The sequence below is a fragment of the Oryza glaberrima genome, chromosome 1 (assembly GCF_000147395.1).
Source record: "Oryza glaberrima chromosome 1, OglaRS2, whole genome shotgun sequence".
Lineage (NCBI taxonomy): Eukaryota > Viridiplantae > Streptophyta > Magnoliopsida > Poales > Poaceae > Oryza > Oryza glaberrima.
In genome coordinates, this window is record NC_068326.1 from 15,454,293 (window position 1) to 15,470,989 (window position 16,697).

General features: G+C 43.3%; 1 long non-coding RNA gene across 3 annotated transcripts; it reads right to left on the reverse strand.

Annotated features, from left to right (window-relative positions):
• Positions 1-272: 272 nt before the first annotated feature.
• LOC127760822 (uncharacterized) lies at positions 273-4,829 on the reverse strand. Of its 3 annotated transcripts, none has more exons than XR_008015146.1 (5): positions 3,845-4,826; positions 3,518-3,627; positions 2,535-2,886; positions 1,684-1,776; positions 273-1,071 (listed from the first exon to the last, which is right to left on the reverse strand). It is a non-coding gene; the product is annotated as an uncharacterized LOC127760822 (long non-coding RNA). The 3 variants fall into 3 exon arrangements; XR_008015145.1 differs by having other exon boundaries at positions 276-1,071; positions 2,535-3,627; positions 3,845-3,951; positions 4,030-4,829; XR_008015144.1 differs by having other exon boundaries at positions 275-1,071; positions 2,535-3,627; positions 3,845-4,829.
• Positions 4,830-16,697: the final 11,868 nt, after the last annotated feature.

The window sequence follows — 16,697 nt, forward strand, 5'->3', positions numbered from 1 at the left end:
TGTTTATTAAGTTTGACTTCACAGAGGTGTAGAGGAGTGTTTTCTAAGACTAACACATTTGGTTTCATAATTTTTGGAGTTAATATGAATTCTTTATGTATTTTACAAGTTATAACGTGTTCTAGGCATATAGTCTCTATGAATATATGGCTTTAGAAGTTTTATGTCCAAAACATGTTCTATTTACTAGAGATGCATAAAAATGAATAATTTAGCTAACCAATTTAATCTTAGTTCAAAATTTTAGAGTTTATATTACTCTACTACATATTTTATAAGCTAGAGAGTGTTCTATGTTAGTGACTTAACCTAGAAATTGATATACGAGCATAGTTGCCAAGTTCTAGTGGTTAGGGACGGAACTTATGTTTTCTCTGGTCCAACAAGTTTTGTTTTGGTTTATTCATAGCTAGAGTGCATTTTAAATACCTCTACACATATATTTTGCTTAACCATTACTAGGTGATTAACTTCTAGGTTATCTATTTAAATATTAGAGCTATAATCTGTACAAAATGTGCCATATTTTATTTTACTATATTGAATTCCACTATTTGCTGGTTCTATAGTAACTTGGTTCACTCCATTTGGACTAAAGATGAATTTTCTACAAATTTTACAAATTAAGGTATGCTCTATGTTGCTTATTCCTTACACAAATGTTTAGGGGTTTTTATTATACTGTAAGTATGTCTTTTTATTTTACTAGTGAACGTGCTTGCACGTTCCCTCACGTATAAATACGAGTTTATTATGTTTTCCCACTATGCATATTAAACAGACCACATATCTCTCTGTTTACAGTTTGTCATATAAACGGAAAACAACCAATGATACCAAATATACAATTTGTCATAGTTTGATAAATGTTTGGCATAATATGAAGTGTATAATTGCCACATATACATACATACATACATACATACATACATACATATTATATATATATATATACACACACAGAGAGAGAGAGAGAGAGAGAGAGAGAGAGTCCTTTATGTAAGTTATAGCTTCCTTGGTCACCTGGTTATGATGTGCATATATGCCTGGGAAGAAAACCCTGAAAAACACCTAATAGAATGGGAGAAAGCAAAAAGAATTACTTGCAGAAACTATTGGCAATCCCTATCACTATAATAAAAAAGCATTATATACTTTCTATAATGATGCATTTAGCATAATTAGTTACTACTCTTTTCTAGGTAGCACACAAATTAAACTGAGGGGCAATTTTGGTGCACCAAACCTGTCAGATGAGTCATTTTTCATAATCTATACCACAAGATTTCAACATTATCTTGCTACATTCGTTTTTAATTTTGGTGCTAAATCTACGTCTATGCTAAAGAAACATAAAAAAAAACTGACTTAAAGGAAACCAACCTACACTAAGGAGCCATGCAATGTTGTGTAATAAAAAATATAATATGAATATTTGTTGTATATTTTTTTCTCGAAAGATAGTGCTCTATAGCTCTACCTGCGCTAAAAGACTCCATTTTTTTTTCTGAACCTTTATGTTCAAGGCAAGTTATTATAGTTTCGGCATAGTTTCAGCAGCATCGTCTTGGATAGGAAATTGTGTTGCATGTTATGGAATAATTCAGGATAAAAATAGGATGGGATCTACATATTTTATAAATAGATTCTCACTATTTATCATGGGATTAGATGGAATCATACAAATTTTTAATTCAGATGGCAGAGTTCTCGGTTGTCAACGTAAGCAAAATATTATTCTTCCCTCACAATAATATCTCCAGAAGCTTCTGAAGCCTGAAAAAGATATATTGGTTTACATAAACAACCACTGAGAAATGGAAATGCTTTGCAGAGCTCGTACCAAGAAAAATAAAATTAATAGTTGCCATTAGTAACTTAAGAAACAAGAGCTTTATTTGATAAAAGGCAGATACATTCAGCACCAGCAATCTATAAAAGCCAAGATCTGTAGCAGCATTTAGTAATGCTGAAAATTTTACATATACACAAATTGTGGTTCCATGTTGTTTCTATAAAAAGTATTCAGATCAGCTTAAACATATATGCCTATTGAGCTGCAGTTAACAACAGAATTCAAAATTATTTTAAGTAGCAAGGTAATTGATATGGAGGATTATAGGACACTACGAGGAAATTAACAAAGTACGTCGCAGGAAGAAGTTTTGTACATTGAGCATATTTGTATCTCAAGAAGCTTGCTAATAAGAAAAATTCAAGGGAACTGAATGGTGTTCCTAACCTGGAAACTCAATCATGCGTCAAAATGATAGGAAAACAATGCAGGTCCAAACTGAATGAAACTTTATATATAAATTGATCTATTTAGGCAGGGGCAATACTACTTCCAACACTCTTACTACTCTAGTGTATCTAGAAAGGTGGTGGTTTATACAGAGATAACACTTCAATGATAGCTCAATTGACCCCAATGTCACGACGTTGATGGAAGATCGACGGCAGGGCTACTGATGGGCAAAGAGCACATATCGATGTGGGGAGGGGGGGAGGGGGTAGGAGGAGGGGATCTGTACCTTTTGGAGATGGCGTCCGAGGGTGCGTAGGGGGGTGGCGGACTGGATGGCGCGACCAGCAATGGGGGCAGCAGACTGGACGACGGTGGAGGAGGGCTCCGCAACAAACAGACACTGAGGTTCATTCCTTGCAAACTACAGACTTGACCCCAAACACCTGATAGTAACCAATCAAGTGGAACAGCTGCACCATCCACTTTTGAAACTCAAATTAGGTACCTCTTGCAATATGCATGAGCTCAAGGACCAAATCCCCAACATCGCTGCAACTCCTTTTTATGTCAGGATTAGCAGAAGCTCATTTTCAGCATATTTATGCCTTTTTTTTTTTTGAAGAGAATAGGCTTCATTGCTATACAAACAAAACAATTGATTTCGAATAGTTGGATGTCAAAATTTGAGGCCTGATTTTAGTCTAACATGTATGACAAGTGCAATAACAACATAAACAAATAATCTTTTAGAAAGATGTCGTCTGATGTAAACAAAGGATGTCGTCAGTTTATTTCAGTTTCAATGCAAAATGATCGTGAAAAACAACATGTATTATTTCTATTTCCTTCACAGAACAAAAATATAAAAATTACTAAGCTTCATTTCCACATCTATCCAAAATAAAAGAAAAAAAAATAGTTATATTAGATAACACAAACTGTAGCTGTAGAGCATCAGTCAGACAAACAACATTGATATAAGTAATTAAGTAGCCACGCTTCCAATCAAAAGTAGACCACTTGACAAACCTTTCACCAATTTTTGGCCTAGAAATTGACAAAGGGATGCCGACACGCACCATGTGGGGCTTAGGACGCTATAATCAGGAGTTCGTCTCGATCAAAGGCAAAACTCACAAAGTGTATTCACAGCATTTGATGCTACATCATATCAATTTGGGGATCAAATCTACTGGAAAGCCACATGGAGCACCGCCCAAACGGAATTGCGTCATGGTGGTTAGTTGCTCGCAGGACTTGTAGTCGTACCTTAGCTAGTTGGTTGTGGTTGTGCATGGGCGCAGTCGCAGCTGTGGTTCATCCTCGTTGCCACCCAATCGACCGCCAGAGCCGCATCCACGTCTTCCGTCATGCCATATCTACCCATGTAATACCCCACATGGATTAGAACTGATTTTATAATACTTGAGTACTGATAGATCCATATGTGAAAAGAAGCTCATAACAAAGGCAAGAGGGAGCAGCAGTACATTAAGATCCCATTTTATATGTCGATTAAATCAAATTGAATAATCAAAGTCATCATATTTTCCTAAAGTTATCATATTTCCCTTAGATTTCCTTTAGAAGACTCACCAAGATGGTTTGTTGGCTCATCAAGCAAAAGGATGGTTGGATTCATAAACAAAGCTCTTGCCAAAGCAATCCTCACACGCACCAGAAAAATCCAGAGTTTTCTTTGCCTGCATTTGTTTATTAAAGCCCAAACCAATCAATATGTCACAGATATAGCAATAGGAAGCGTTTGAAGAGCTGGTCACCTGAGCAGACGAAAACAAAGGAAAGGGCCTGTTCACTTTGATGCCAAAAAAAACCTTACCAAATTTTGTCAATGCCAAAATTTTGGCATAGTTACCAAAATTTGCCAAAATTTACCAAAATTTTGGTAGAATTTCTTATATAGTTACTAAAATTTGACAGCAAACTAAATGTAGCTACTTTTTTTTGTAAACTTTACCAAAAATTGGTAAGGTTGAAAATGACATTAAAGTTAACAGGCCTAAAAACAAACAAACTCCGAATTCACGGTGTGGTGATCCAACGGGCGGACACAAAGGACCCCAACCATGACGAGGTGCGATGGTCCGAGGAGGAGGTCGGTGATGGTAAAGATGTCAGCGGCGGGCGACGCTGTCGGTCAGCAAGGGCTGTGCCTCAATCGAGCCAGCGTCGGTGAAGATGGCGTCGACGGCACGACGACTGATAGAGAGGGGCGGAGGAGATCGATGCGACGGTGCTCGCTCCAACGACAGCTGCGCGTGGCGACGGGGACCCGGCGACGGTTGGCGCTGCGAGATTGGTGACGGCCGGGCGGAGATCGATGGGGCGGTGGCGCGGCGACTGATGGGGAGGGGAGGGGCAACGATACCCTCGCTCTCGGCGCCGATGAGGCGGCGATGAATCTGGCGTTGCGGCGGCGCGATGGAGCGGGAGGGGATGGAGGAGCGGCGGAGCGTCGATGTGCGACGGTTCGGGAAGGAATGAGGAGGCGGCGGCGTGGGGATTGCAGAGGTTAGATCGTGTTCCCGTTCTTTTTTTTTTGTATATGAGTAGTTTCCTTTTTTTCGTGCGCGAGATATGGTGCGGTTTCTTTGGGCCAGATGACAGGTGGGTCCCACGCGAAGGATTGCAGAATTGTGGATGAACTCGTACTTTTTATATTAGTATAGATAACATTGAAGTGCATCACTTTATGATGCTATAGAACTTGTGTTTACTCAAAAAAGGTCTAAGATGAATTTTATATAAACTTCTAAAGTTCAGCTAATCTAAAACTAGTCATTTTAAAGGTAATAGTTTTAGAGGCATTTGATGTAAAGTGTGTATATGTTTTATTTCACTTTGTTTTTAGAGAACATGTTGGTGGATCTGTAGAAACTAAGTTTGCTCTAAAATGAGTTGAAATGTATTTTGTATGCATTTTATAAATTTGTATATACTTTATATATGATTTATCTTAGATGAATTTTAGAGGCTAAATTTGTACTGTGAGTGCAAGTTTTTATTTCATAACTTTAAAGTTCATAATCTAGTGAGTTCAAAGAAATTTGAATCATCTCAAAATAAGCTTTATTTGATTTTATATGGATTTTACAAGTTCCTCTCTTGTATAGTCTCAGATTTTATCTCCAGGGGGTCCACTGTCAGTGATTTGCGAATATGCAGAAAGACCCTTACAGTTTTTAAGAATCAATCCGCAGTCCTAGGCCCATATATATGTCATTGAGTGGAAAGATTGTACAATAAACCTTATAGTTGTTTAAATTCTCAAAATGAGGTCCTCGTCTTCTACAGAGGCAGAGCAGCCATGGCTGAGCTCGATCTCAGGTTCACCGGAGGCGATTGGTGGCTCGTTTGGGGTTGGGGTACAAATATAAAATAAAGAGAACTCTCTCACGATTCCATTCCTCTACTTTTCTCGATTAGTGGACATCGGAGTAGCGCCAGCGGCGGGTCCGAGCGAAAGATGGTTTCGGGTGGTGGTGCATGTGACTTTAGGGGTTGGATCTAGATGAATAAAGTGCATGCATGCGACACTAAAGCCTCAAGAATGCTCGCCATGAGTCTAGCGAAGGTTGCCGTGGTCTTGGCGGCAGCGGTGGCTTGCAGAATGGCTTGGCGACGGCAAGAACCTCCCGGGTGAACGGCGACGGCTCAATCGGCACCAAGAACTATCGTGCAAATGTGTCCATGAGGTTAGTGAGGCCAGAGAGATGGTGTGTGCGCGAGTAATCGAGCAATGGCTCACCGGAGGAGGCGGAAACGACAATGGCGACGGCAACCGGAGGTGAAGAAGACGGTGGCCGATCTCCACACTCGTAGCACCATTATTCGTGGTTCTTGAGGGGAAATGGAGAGGAGTACGAGGCGAAGACGATGGCGCGATGGCATGGCCCGGCTTGGTCCAGATCGGTGGCGACGGCGACGATGCCACCACAGCGACGTTTGGAGCGCGCTCTGGAGCTCTTGAGGGCACGTCGGCGTTCCCGTCGATCCGCTGCACGAGAGAGGATGAAATCAAAAGGAGAAGTTTTCCGTATGGTGAGGTGAGTATGGAACGTGGAAGAGATAGGGTTGGCGAAGACTCGTAGGCGAGGACGAGCGTCGTCTTCATCACAGCCGGCGGTGAGATCGAAGGCGAGGAAAGCAGCTAGAGCTTGTTCTCTCGGTTTGGTCGGCACTGGAGTGAGGAGTGAGGATGGGCGATGTGGCTGGGAAGAGAAGGAGGCTCGGCTCGGCGTTGCCACGTCTCGGCCACGCGTCGCGCACGCCCAGAGCCGATCACTCTCTCTCGTTCTTTCTGGGTCTTTAGATTGGTGGAAAAGTTATGCACAGAGTTGGAGCTAGCTTGTGACACCGTCAGGTGGGCCCAGGTCGGAGCAAATTAGGTGAGGATGAGAAGTTTGGGTCCAGAAGCAGGTGGGCACAGCCGACACAGGTCTCAGGCAAATTCCAGGAATTTTTCTTGATTTTATTTCTTCTCCCTTCTTTGTTAATTTATAGATTAATTTTTATTGCATATGAGTTTCCAATAAAATCACATGGATTTTATTGGAGGCAGATGAATGTACCTAGTTTCCATTTTATTTGGTTGTACTAAAAAATTATGGATAGATTGTTCAAAAAATTAGGAGAAGATGGACTCATTGGAAACTAGTTTGAATTTTTAAGAGGCTTAGAAGAGAAGATAAATTCTGTAAAAATTATATTTATTCATGATAATTAACCTAATATTTGAATAAATTATTTCCCCTATACACTTCCATGCAGTTTAATGCACATTTATTGAGGGTAGGTTTTTAGCCGATTAAGGATTATAATTAACCTACTGTTTGACTGGTTTGACCGATTTATTTTAGGTATCAAATTTAGTTATTAAATTATACCAAAATTACAGTGAGTTGCATGTATTAAGTAGGGACTACATGAATTTTTCCATAATTTTATCTTGCACGAATTATTTTAGATAATTAGCAAGGTCTTTTCTTTATATGGACATTTCCAAATCTTAGATGCATCTAAATAGTTGTAAGAAATTTATTTAGACTACTCTTGATCTATAGTGATACTATTTAACCTCATTTTCATGTCTTTATAATTATTGCTCAAGTGTGGTTGTAGGTTTGCTTAGTGAAACTTTATCTTTTATTTATGCTCATGAGTCCTAGTATGCAATGCCAACCAAAAATCTAAATGCACAAGAAAGACTCAAGTCAAAACATGTTTTATGCAAGTATCCATGCTTTCACTTGAGTTGCATCTAGTCCTAGGTTGAAGATGAAAAAGTTTTAATTTATTCTAAAATTTTATTCACGCAAGAGTTAGATCAACTTCACCTAGATTTAAAATGGAAATTTTTGGTTCACAAAATTGAAGAACTTTCCTTTCAACTAGTTTTGATGGAAATTTCTTAATCCTAGAATTCGGGTGTGTTACAATTACTTAAGCCAACCGGCCGGGAGAGGGGACTGCACCCCATTTCAACACATTTTCATTCCCTCTCCAAAATTTGCTCTCAAGCTCATTCAAGCTTTGATAGTTTCCCTCAAATTCAAATCACTTAGTTGCATTTATACAAGTTGCTTTGGTGAAACTAACCGGCGGGTGAAACTCTTGTCATTCCTAACCCCCGCCGAGTTAGTCCGTTCTTGCTTCATTGTACAGAATGAGGAGGCGACTGTCTCGTCTGTTCAAGGGATCCGGCTCTTCATCAAGTCATCATGACGAGTCTATTACTCGTTCATCAGCTGATGTTTCGATGGAGGATGCCGAAGTTCCGCGACGACTCCTGAACGACACCGACCTCGACCTTGTCAGTGATCGGGAGAGACAAGTCTACCACATGCTGAGCGACCGGGAGTATGCTGACACGCACCGGAGCTGCTGAAAAAGATAGGTATGGATGTTGAATTTCGTTCTATTTGGAAAGCGGTTGGTTGGCAGAGATTTGCTGTGGTAGATGAGCCTGGTTCTCATTTGCTTACTTTGCAATTTCTGTGCACTTTGAAAGAAATAGAATATGGTATTTCGTTTCACTTTTTCCATAAGGAGTTCACACTTACATGGAAAGGCTTAAGTACACTTCTTGGTTTTCACGATTCCTGTAAAATCGATCTCCAGAAAGGAATTTCTGGGTTCGAGACAAATAGGTTTTGGGAAGATATTTCTGGTGCTCCAATTTGCAAGAAACCTAGAACAAATGATATCCATAATCCTACAATTAGACTCATGCACAAATTGATTGCTATGACTTTGTTTCCTAGAGGTGATATGAGACCCATTAGGGGAGATGAATTGATTATCATCATGGTTAGAAAGATCAAAATTGTTCCTGTGAAATGTATGATAAGACAATGGTTAGAAAGTATAAAGTTCTCTGCTCCTGTTAAGTGCACTTCTCTGATTACTCGGATAGCAAAAGGGCTAGGTGTCGTTAGCGAACAAATTGTTTTTATCTCAGCTGCTCATCCGCGTATTGATGAGGCTTATCTAGTGCAAGGGCATTTTCTGAAACATGGAGTAGATGGATCTTTGGTATACTTTTTCCCTGGTTGTACAAATGAAATCCCATTGCCAAATGCGGGGTATCATTTGTACAACTGCCATGAACTAACCATTCCCCTGTAGACCATAGAAGAACCTTGTGCAGGTGGAACATACAGGGAGACGCGCAACGTGACAATGATGAAACGAGAAAGTTCATCATCCTCGACACCCGTGCAGATGTATGAGGCAGGTTGGGCACTAACCAGGGATGCACCCGGATGGACCCAAGCTCCACGCCATAGCATCGGAGTCTCAACCTGGGCAAGTGCCAGTGAGGACCGGTGGCATGCGCCTCATGACATCCAATGGGGGGACAATCAACCTCCCAGATCAAGTGTTGTGCCTCCATCTCCAAGTGAATGGCGCTCGAGTTCCTCTTGTTGGGACTTAGGTGAAATCACTAGGAGAATGGACACCCTTGATATGCAGACAGGGGAGATCCAGTACAACCTCACGGAACACATAGCTCAAACGCAAGAATGGCAACAATCTGCTGATGCTCAGTTTGCCAACATCAACAACATGATGCAGCAACAACACGATGACCTTCAGGCGTACTTTCGTTTTCAGGGGTTCAATCCGCATCAAGGACCCTGAGCGAAAGCCAAGCTTGGGGGGAGATATCTCTCCCCCCACTGAGGTAACTTGTATCACATTGCATATTTCCCTTTCCAATTGCATATTTCCTTTTCCAAATTGCATATTTGCTTTCTAATTGCATCTTACAAAACTTGAAAACAACATAAAAATTTGCAAAATAGAAAAATACAAAAAAGATAGGATAGGATTGAGTCATGCTAGGTAAGACAAGCTAGTTCTCTTTGTTGAAATGATGAATAGTTGCTCTGTTTTATATCTCTGATATATGGGTTCTTGGTAAGTGCTCTCTCAAAGGTTAAATATAAGTAGCCAACAATTATCCGGGAACCTGAGGTAAATGGGCTGCACTTGCTGATCTAAATCTAAGTTGTTGCGAGATATGAGATAGTAATATGAGTTGCTATGATCCTGATACTAGTTTGACTTGAATTCCGGATGTTTTGTTTTTCAAAATGATAAAATTGAAAGTTCCTCATTTGATATAAATTCCTACCAGAGCCAAAAATATGCTATCATGATTAAACCATATACATTTTGGTTACTTGTCATTCTATTGAACTTTGTCAAACTCTTGTGACTTGTGTAGATACTTCTCATGCTCTATGATCAAGATCATACACCCACATATATGCACATGCTAAACTCCTACACTGGGAGCTAAGCAATATTCCATTCCATTTCCATATTACCACCAAAATAAATTCTCCATGCTTTCATGTGCTTTCTTCCCCTAAAGAGAAAAGTCCTTTTGAAAAAAAACAGAGAAAGAAAAGGAGGGAAAGGCATGATCATGAAAAAAAATAAAAAAAATAAAGTTATGCTCCATCAAGCATGAGCATGATGTTAAAAAAAATATGTAGCTATGCCCTCTCCTAATCAATAAAAGAAGGATTTTGGGAGAAGAAAGTAAGCACAAAGGAGAAGCATTTTTCTTTTATCTTTCCTCATATACCATTTCCACCATATACCACACACACATTTTGCACGATCTTGATCTTGAGTATGTTTAATTATCTGCTTTAGTCTAAGTTTTTGACTTAGTAATAAATGTGAATGCAAGTATGCCATGTTTGATCCCTACCGAGCTCCACATACCAAACCTTAGAGTGGGAATCAAAAAGGCAACATTTGGTGAGGAATTCATATTGATACACTTAGAGGGACTGAGCGAATCATTTGAGGAACTTGGCTTTCTTTAGCAAAATCATTTGAAAACTTCCGGAATGAGAGTTAAATAAAGATTGGGTGATTGGTACTCTAAATTGCTGTTCTGTCTTTCAACCACCCAAGACAAGGAGAAGCAGTGTCTCGTGGGAATCAGGGGTAAGGGTAAGCCACCGTGCCAAAGATTATTTAATCTGAGAGAGAGTACATATACCTTGCACCTGTATCTTTGAGATATGCATCATAGTAGCAACTCATGATCAACAACCAAGTCTTTGTTTCCTTTTGTCCTTCACTCGGGACGAGCAAAGGTTCAAGCTTGGGGGGTTTTGTTGACGGTCGTTATCGATCAGTTTCAACCGTCAATATTACTAAAATAGAGGAGATTTAGTGATGCTTGCAATGCATATATCTGTTAGAATAATAAACTTCCACTAGTATTAGGTATATTAACCTTTTGCAGAGAACTAGTGATGCATATATCTCCAATAATAAACTAGTGATGCTTGCAATGCATATATCGGACGATGTCGAGAACCAGACTTATGTATGAATGGGCCAAGAACTCAGAATTGATACAAAGAATTGGGCCAAAATTGACAAGTCAGTGAATAGAAGCAACAGAGGAGGCCGCCTGCCGAAATTGGGCTGGATTGGGCCGACCCCAGGTTTGGCCGAACCCTCCTCAGCGCCATCCGATCCAAGGCTTCGCCTGGACGGTGTGGATTAGCCCCCAATGACGGTTGGAGGGTATTTCCGACCATTCCAACCGTCACAACCGTCATTGTGAGGCTATATAAGGAGTTGCCATTCTCACTTTACTCACAGACCACAAGCAATAGCTTTCTCATTTCTGTCAAGTTTAGTTTAGTAGTATCTAGCTGGTGGAATAGGAATAGAGTAGAAATCAAGAGTCCGGAAGCCTTCGGAAGAGCTCTTCTCTTCTCTTTTGTAAGCATTGTACTTTTATTAGAATACTCTTCTTTATACATTTATGGTATTGAAACACTTTCCGAGTATTTGAATGCCAATTTTACATTATGTTCATGTTACACTGAATATACGGCTAGCTTATTTGGGAGATGCTTTGGTGCGGGTATAATGTTTGCTTATGCAATTACTCTATGTCATGACGATGATATTAGAGTAGTATCTGGTAGTTTAGACGTGGTGTCTAGATTATGGGATATCATTATTTGAGGTTATATATTGCGGATGAGAGGTGGGCCGCTGATGGTGACAGCTCAGTACAGGTATTCCTCCGCGCCGGTATATAATCCTAAGTTAATTTCCTAGGGAGGGTATTCCTCCGTATTTAGCCCCGGTTGTATGGTCATGACGGGCTATCGTAAGGAACTCGGCAGTCAGGGGTGGCTTCTCGAAGTACCAAGAGGGCATCGGATATAGGGTATTAGCTAGTATATCAGTTAACTAGAATATATGTATACTATGTATAATAGAAGTATAGGAATAGATTTCCTTTCTCTTTTCTTTCCACTTAGCTTAGATGAGTTATTATGAGAATGAGTAGTTCATGCTTGTCTGTCACTCTACCCTTGGATTATCTTAACCCCTGTTTAGAATATGATTATCACAAGTAATATATAAATTATTAGTCAAGCTCTCTCTACATGATCTTCCCAAGGGATAAAATAAATACGATACCCTTGGAATACTCTTGGGTGAAATGCTATAATGGTATATCCGTGCGCTTGCGGATGAACTCTGTAACCATAATATACCAGAAGTATTTCTGTGCCATTGTTAGGAATTATATTTCCAGCAATGTCGTTAAGAAATACCCACAATAACCCTTCACCCATCCTAGCCATGAACAAAAGAACCGACCCAACCCTGCCTACGGCCGGTATCCCGGGACAAGCAGGCCAGGATTGAGCCCCTAGCAACAGGACCTAGACCGGGTGCGCCACACACATAGGGGTGAGACCACCCGCGTACTAGTCCAGTGCCATGGCATCTCGACTAACGGACACCGGCCCGTGTAGCCTTCATTTGCCTAGACATCTCGACTGCCGAGCCGCAGCTTGTGTAGCTTTCATTTGCCTCAGAGATATCCATCGTCGCAACCACTTCATCCATCTCTATCCGTGTCCTTTTATTCAGGACTAGACTGAGCACCGAGTTAAGCCTTACCCATTACACGTCATCTCAATCAGGGTTTAGAATTATAATCATAATTATACTCGAGTATCATAGACCATTTACCTGTACATGGTAATGGAAAAATTTGCCCTTCGCGGCTATAGTTGTTGTCATGCCCAGAAATTCCCGAATAGAATTCCAAGCAGAATGTGCATTAAAACCCCCGTCCAGGACCAACCGGGGTACACAAACGACAAAGTTGACATACAGATCCACGTCTTACAAACATTATAAAAGTCTTACATAAATGCAGCGGAAAATTAAAAGATAAATGGAGCTAAGCCTTGACTTGAACTGCAGCGGGAACGCCACTCCACATGCATCCTCGACGGCACGGACGAAGCCTACTCCTCGGAGAAGCCACCATCTGACACGTACTCAAACTCTGGGGTTTTGGGGAAAATAGAGTAAGGCTGAGTACAACCACCGTACTCAACAAGTCATACCGGAATAGGGGGTATGATGCAGGGTATAATCAAGGTATGGCTAGAACGGTTCATTTGCATAAAGCGGGCATTTAAAGACGGTAGTTCAAAGCAGTAAAACAGTTGTAGTAATTAATCAGTATTAACCAATCACTGTCCAACGCTACACCACGTTGCAACAGGCCCAACCAACTACCTGAACTACACCAGTTCATTAGCTAACTAGGGGTGAGACTAATCACGGTGAATCTGGTTGACCGCCCGTAACCGCGGGCACGGCTATTCGAATAGTTTTACTCTGATCAAAGGTGTACAACTATACCCACAAGAGACGGCCCCACGACACGTTACCGTGCGCCGACATGCCACCACGACATACCGGAAAGAGGCCGTGACAGGACCCTTCGCATAACCCCCTCTAGCCAAGCACACCACACCTCAGGTTTCACCCCCGTCCCCAGCGGGCAACGGGCAGTCCCCTCTCGTGCCTAGGTGAATCTGGAAGCGACAGACGCCGTCGCAGGGCCCGCCTCGCTCCATCACGCCCACCCTTGCCTAGATGCGTCAACTAGAGGAAAGCTACACTACAAGCCCAGCCGTTGCCCACAATGGCTTGTGGTAAGTACGATAAGTTCTTCCAGGGCATCCCGCGAACCGGTCCTTAATTGCCATGGGCGCGACCATCAAAACCATGCACCCACAACCCACCATTTAATATATTTTAATTAACCAACACCGGAGCGGTGGCATTAATCAACATTATTACTAGAATCTGATATCAACTCAATAATGTATTTTCCCCATTGTGTGGTAGTTGAACTAAGCATGGCTAAGCAATCTCTAGTCCAATATCTAGTCATGTTATATGCCCAAGCTAACAAAGGAGCATGGTACAAAAATAGCATGGCTGTAACAGTAGGTAAATATCCCATAGTAACATTATAAAACGATGCAGTTTTTAAAGGAAAACGATAGAGCATTTGCAATATAGGATCAACATGTTCAAGTGACAAGCATGATTTGCCTCGCTCTGCTGCTGGAGGAACCTCGGCGACTATTTCAAAGTACACCGGAGCGTCAGGAGAGCCGGAATCTAAGCGACATACAAAGCAAACAATACAAACATGCTATAAGACTACTGAAACAGAAAACAAAATCATTTTTTATGGATTCTATGCATTTTTCTTGATTTACTGAGACTTGAATGGGCTTAAACGGAGCTCGGATGAATTAGATATGAATTTTAGAAGATTCACTGTGTTTTTATTACAAACAGAAAAAATCCTTAATTGATTTATTGCGCAATATATCCCAGGGCTGACGTCAACAAGGGCGGGGGGGGGGGGGGCGGCGCCGACATGCGGGCCCCACATGGCAGTGACTCGGGTGGTGGTCCGCGGTGGACCGGGTCCACGGACCGGGGAAGGAGGCGGCGCACCACGTGGCGCTGACGTGGCGCTGACGTGGCGCACATGTGGTGGCCACGTGGCACGCCACGCGGGTGGCCGAACCGACGGCCCCGATCTACCCGAGGGTAGATCAGACGGCGGAGGGGAGCGCGCGGCCGGCGCGCACGGGCGGCTCAAGCCGGCCCGGCGGCCATGACGCACGGCGGCGCTACCGCGGGGCGGCGGTGGCAGACGGCGGCGACCGACGGCGAGCGGCGGCGGCGCGACAGCGCGGGCGGCGCTAGTGGCGGCTAAGTGGCTAGGCGGCGGTGCAGCGGCTAAGCGGGGCGGGAGAGAGAGAGAGGGGAAGGGGACGAGGTGTCTCACCGACGGCGATTGACGACGGCGAGCGATGGAGGGCGATGACGGCGACGGGACGAGCTCCTGAACCACCTAGCGAACACGGTGAAAGGGGTTAGAGAGGGAGAGGAAGATGGAAGAGGGCGAGGTCGCCGGCCGAAGGCGGCGGCCATGGCGGTGACGCACGGCGCGGAGTGGGTTCCGGCGGCGGAATCCGACAGGAGAGGGGTGTATAGGGTGGCCCGCACGTCGGCGAACGCGACGGCGTCTACGGCGCGGCTCGGCGCAGCGGCTAGAGACGGCTAGCGGCGGCCGGAGCAGTGGCGGCGGCGGCGGAAAAGAGGGCGACGGCGCTAGGGCGATGGAGGGTACGGGAACGGATGGTTGCAAAATGAAAAAGAGAGAGGATGGAACGGGGAACCTTTATATAGGTCCACGGGGGTCGATCGTGGCCGGGGTGACCGCGATTTCGCCGGCGGAGTGGGGAGAGGTGGGGAGGAGAGAGAGGCGGGATTCAAAAATTGAATCCCGACCGTCTCGAGTGTGGGCGTGGGAGGGAGAGAGAGGGAGTGGGCGCGAGCGGCGACGTGGGCGACGTGGCCCGGGAGACGCAGGAGCGAGGGGCCCGAGAGGTGGGCCCCACCTGTCGGCGACCCCGGGAGAGAGGAGGGGCTCGGGCGGCCGGCTCAGCTGGGTCGTGGCCTTCGGCTGGCCTAGCGGGGAGGGGGAGGAGGAAGAGAATGGGCCGGCGGCCCATTCGAAAAAGAAAAAGAAAAAGAAAAAGGAGGAAATGAATTTTCCTGGGATTAAATATTGCTTGTGCTCATTTTTAATTGGTTAAAATTATTTCTAGAGCTCTGAGAATTCCACTAAAAATCTTGTTAGCACATTTCGACATGTAGAACTCAAGAAAAATTCCACATGCCAATTCCGATTATTATTTGCATTAATTTATTTAGGGTTTCACTCTTGCTTTTACACCGGTATTTTCTCGAGACCAATTGTAAATTCAATTTTGTCTTGGGAGAAGAACTTCAGGGTGTGACAAACCTACCCCCCTTAAACGGAATCTCGACCCTGAGATTTGGAAGAGCTGGCGAAGAGGTGCGGATGGGCGGCCTTCAACTCATCTTCCCTTTCCCAGGTTGCTTCTTCTTCTGAGTGGTGGCTCCACTGAACCCTGCAAAACCTGGTGACCTTGTTCCTAGTCCTCCTTTCACTGGTCTCAAGGATGTGAACTGGCTTCTCCATATATGTCAGATCTTCTTGAATGTCAATGTGTTCCGAATCGGCTTGTTCTTCGGGTACCATCAAACACTTCTTTAACTGGGACACGTGGAACACGTCATGGATACCGACCATGTTGGATGGAAGTTCTAGCTGATAGGTAACTTCTCCTCTTCGTTCAAAAATTTTGTATGGTCCCACGAAGCGTGGTGCCAACTTGCCTTTCATCTGGAAACGGTGTACTCCCCGGAGCGGAGTAACACGAAGGTACACATAATCCCCTGCTTCAAAAGTGAGCTCCCTTCGGCGGTTGTCTGCGTGGCTCTTCTGTCGAGATTGTGCAATTCTCAGCCTCTCTCTGACGGTTCTGACTTTCTCCTCTGCTTCCGTTAGCACTTCTGTTCCAAACAGTTGACGTTCGCCTGTTTGATCCCAGAAGAGAGGTGTGCGGCACTTCCGGCCATACAACGCTTCGAACGGTGCCATTTGCAGACTAGCCTGGTAATTGTTGTTGTAGGAGAACTCCGCATAAGGCAGACTTTTATCCCAAGCTCC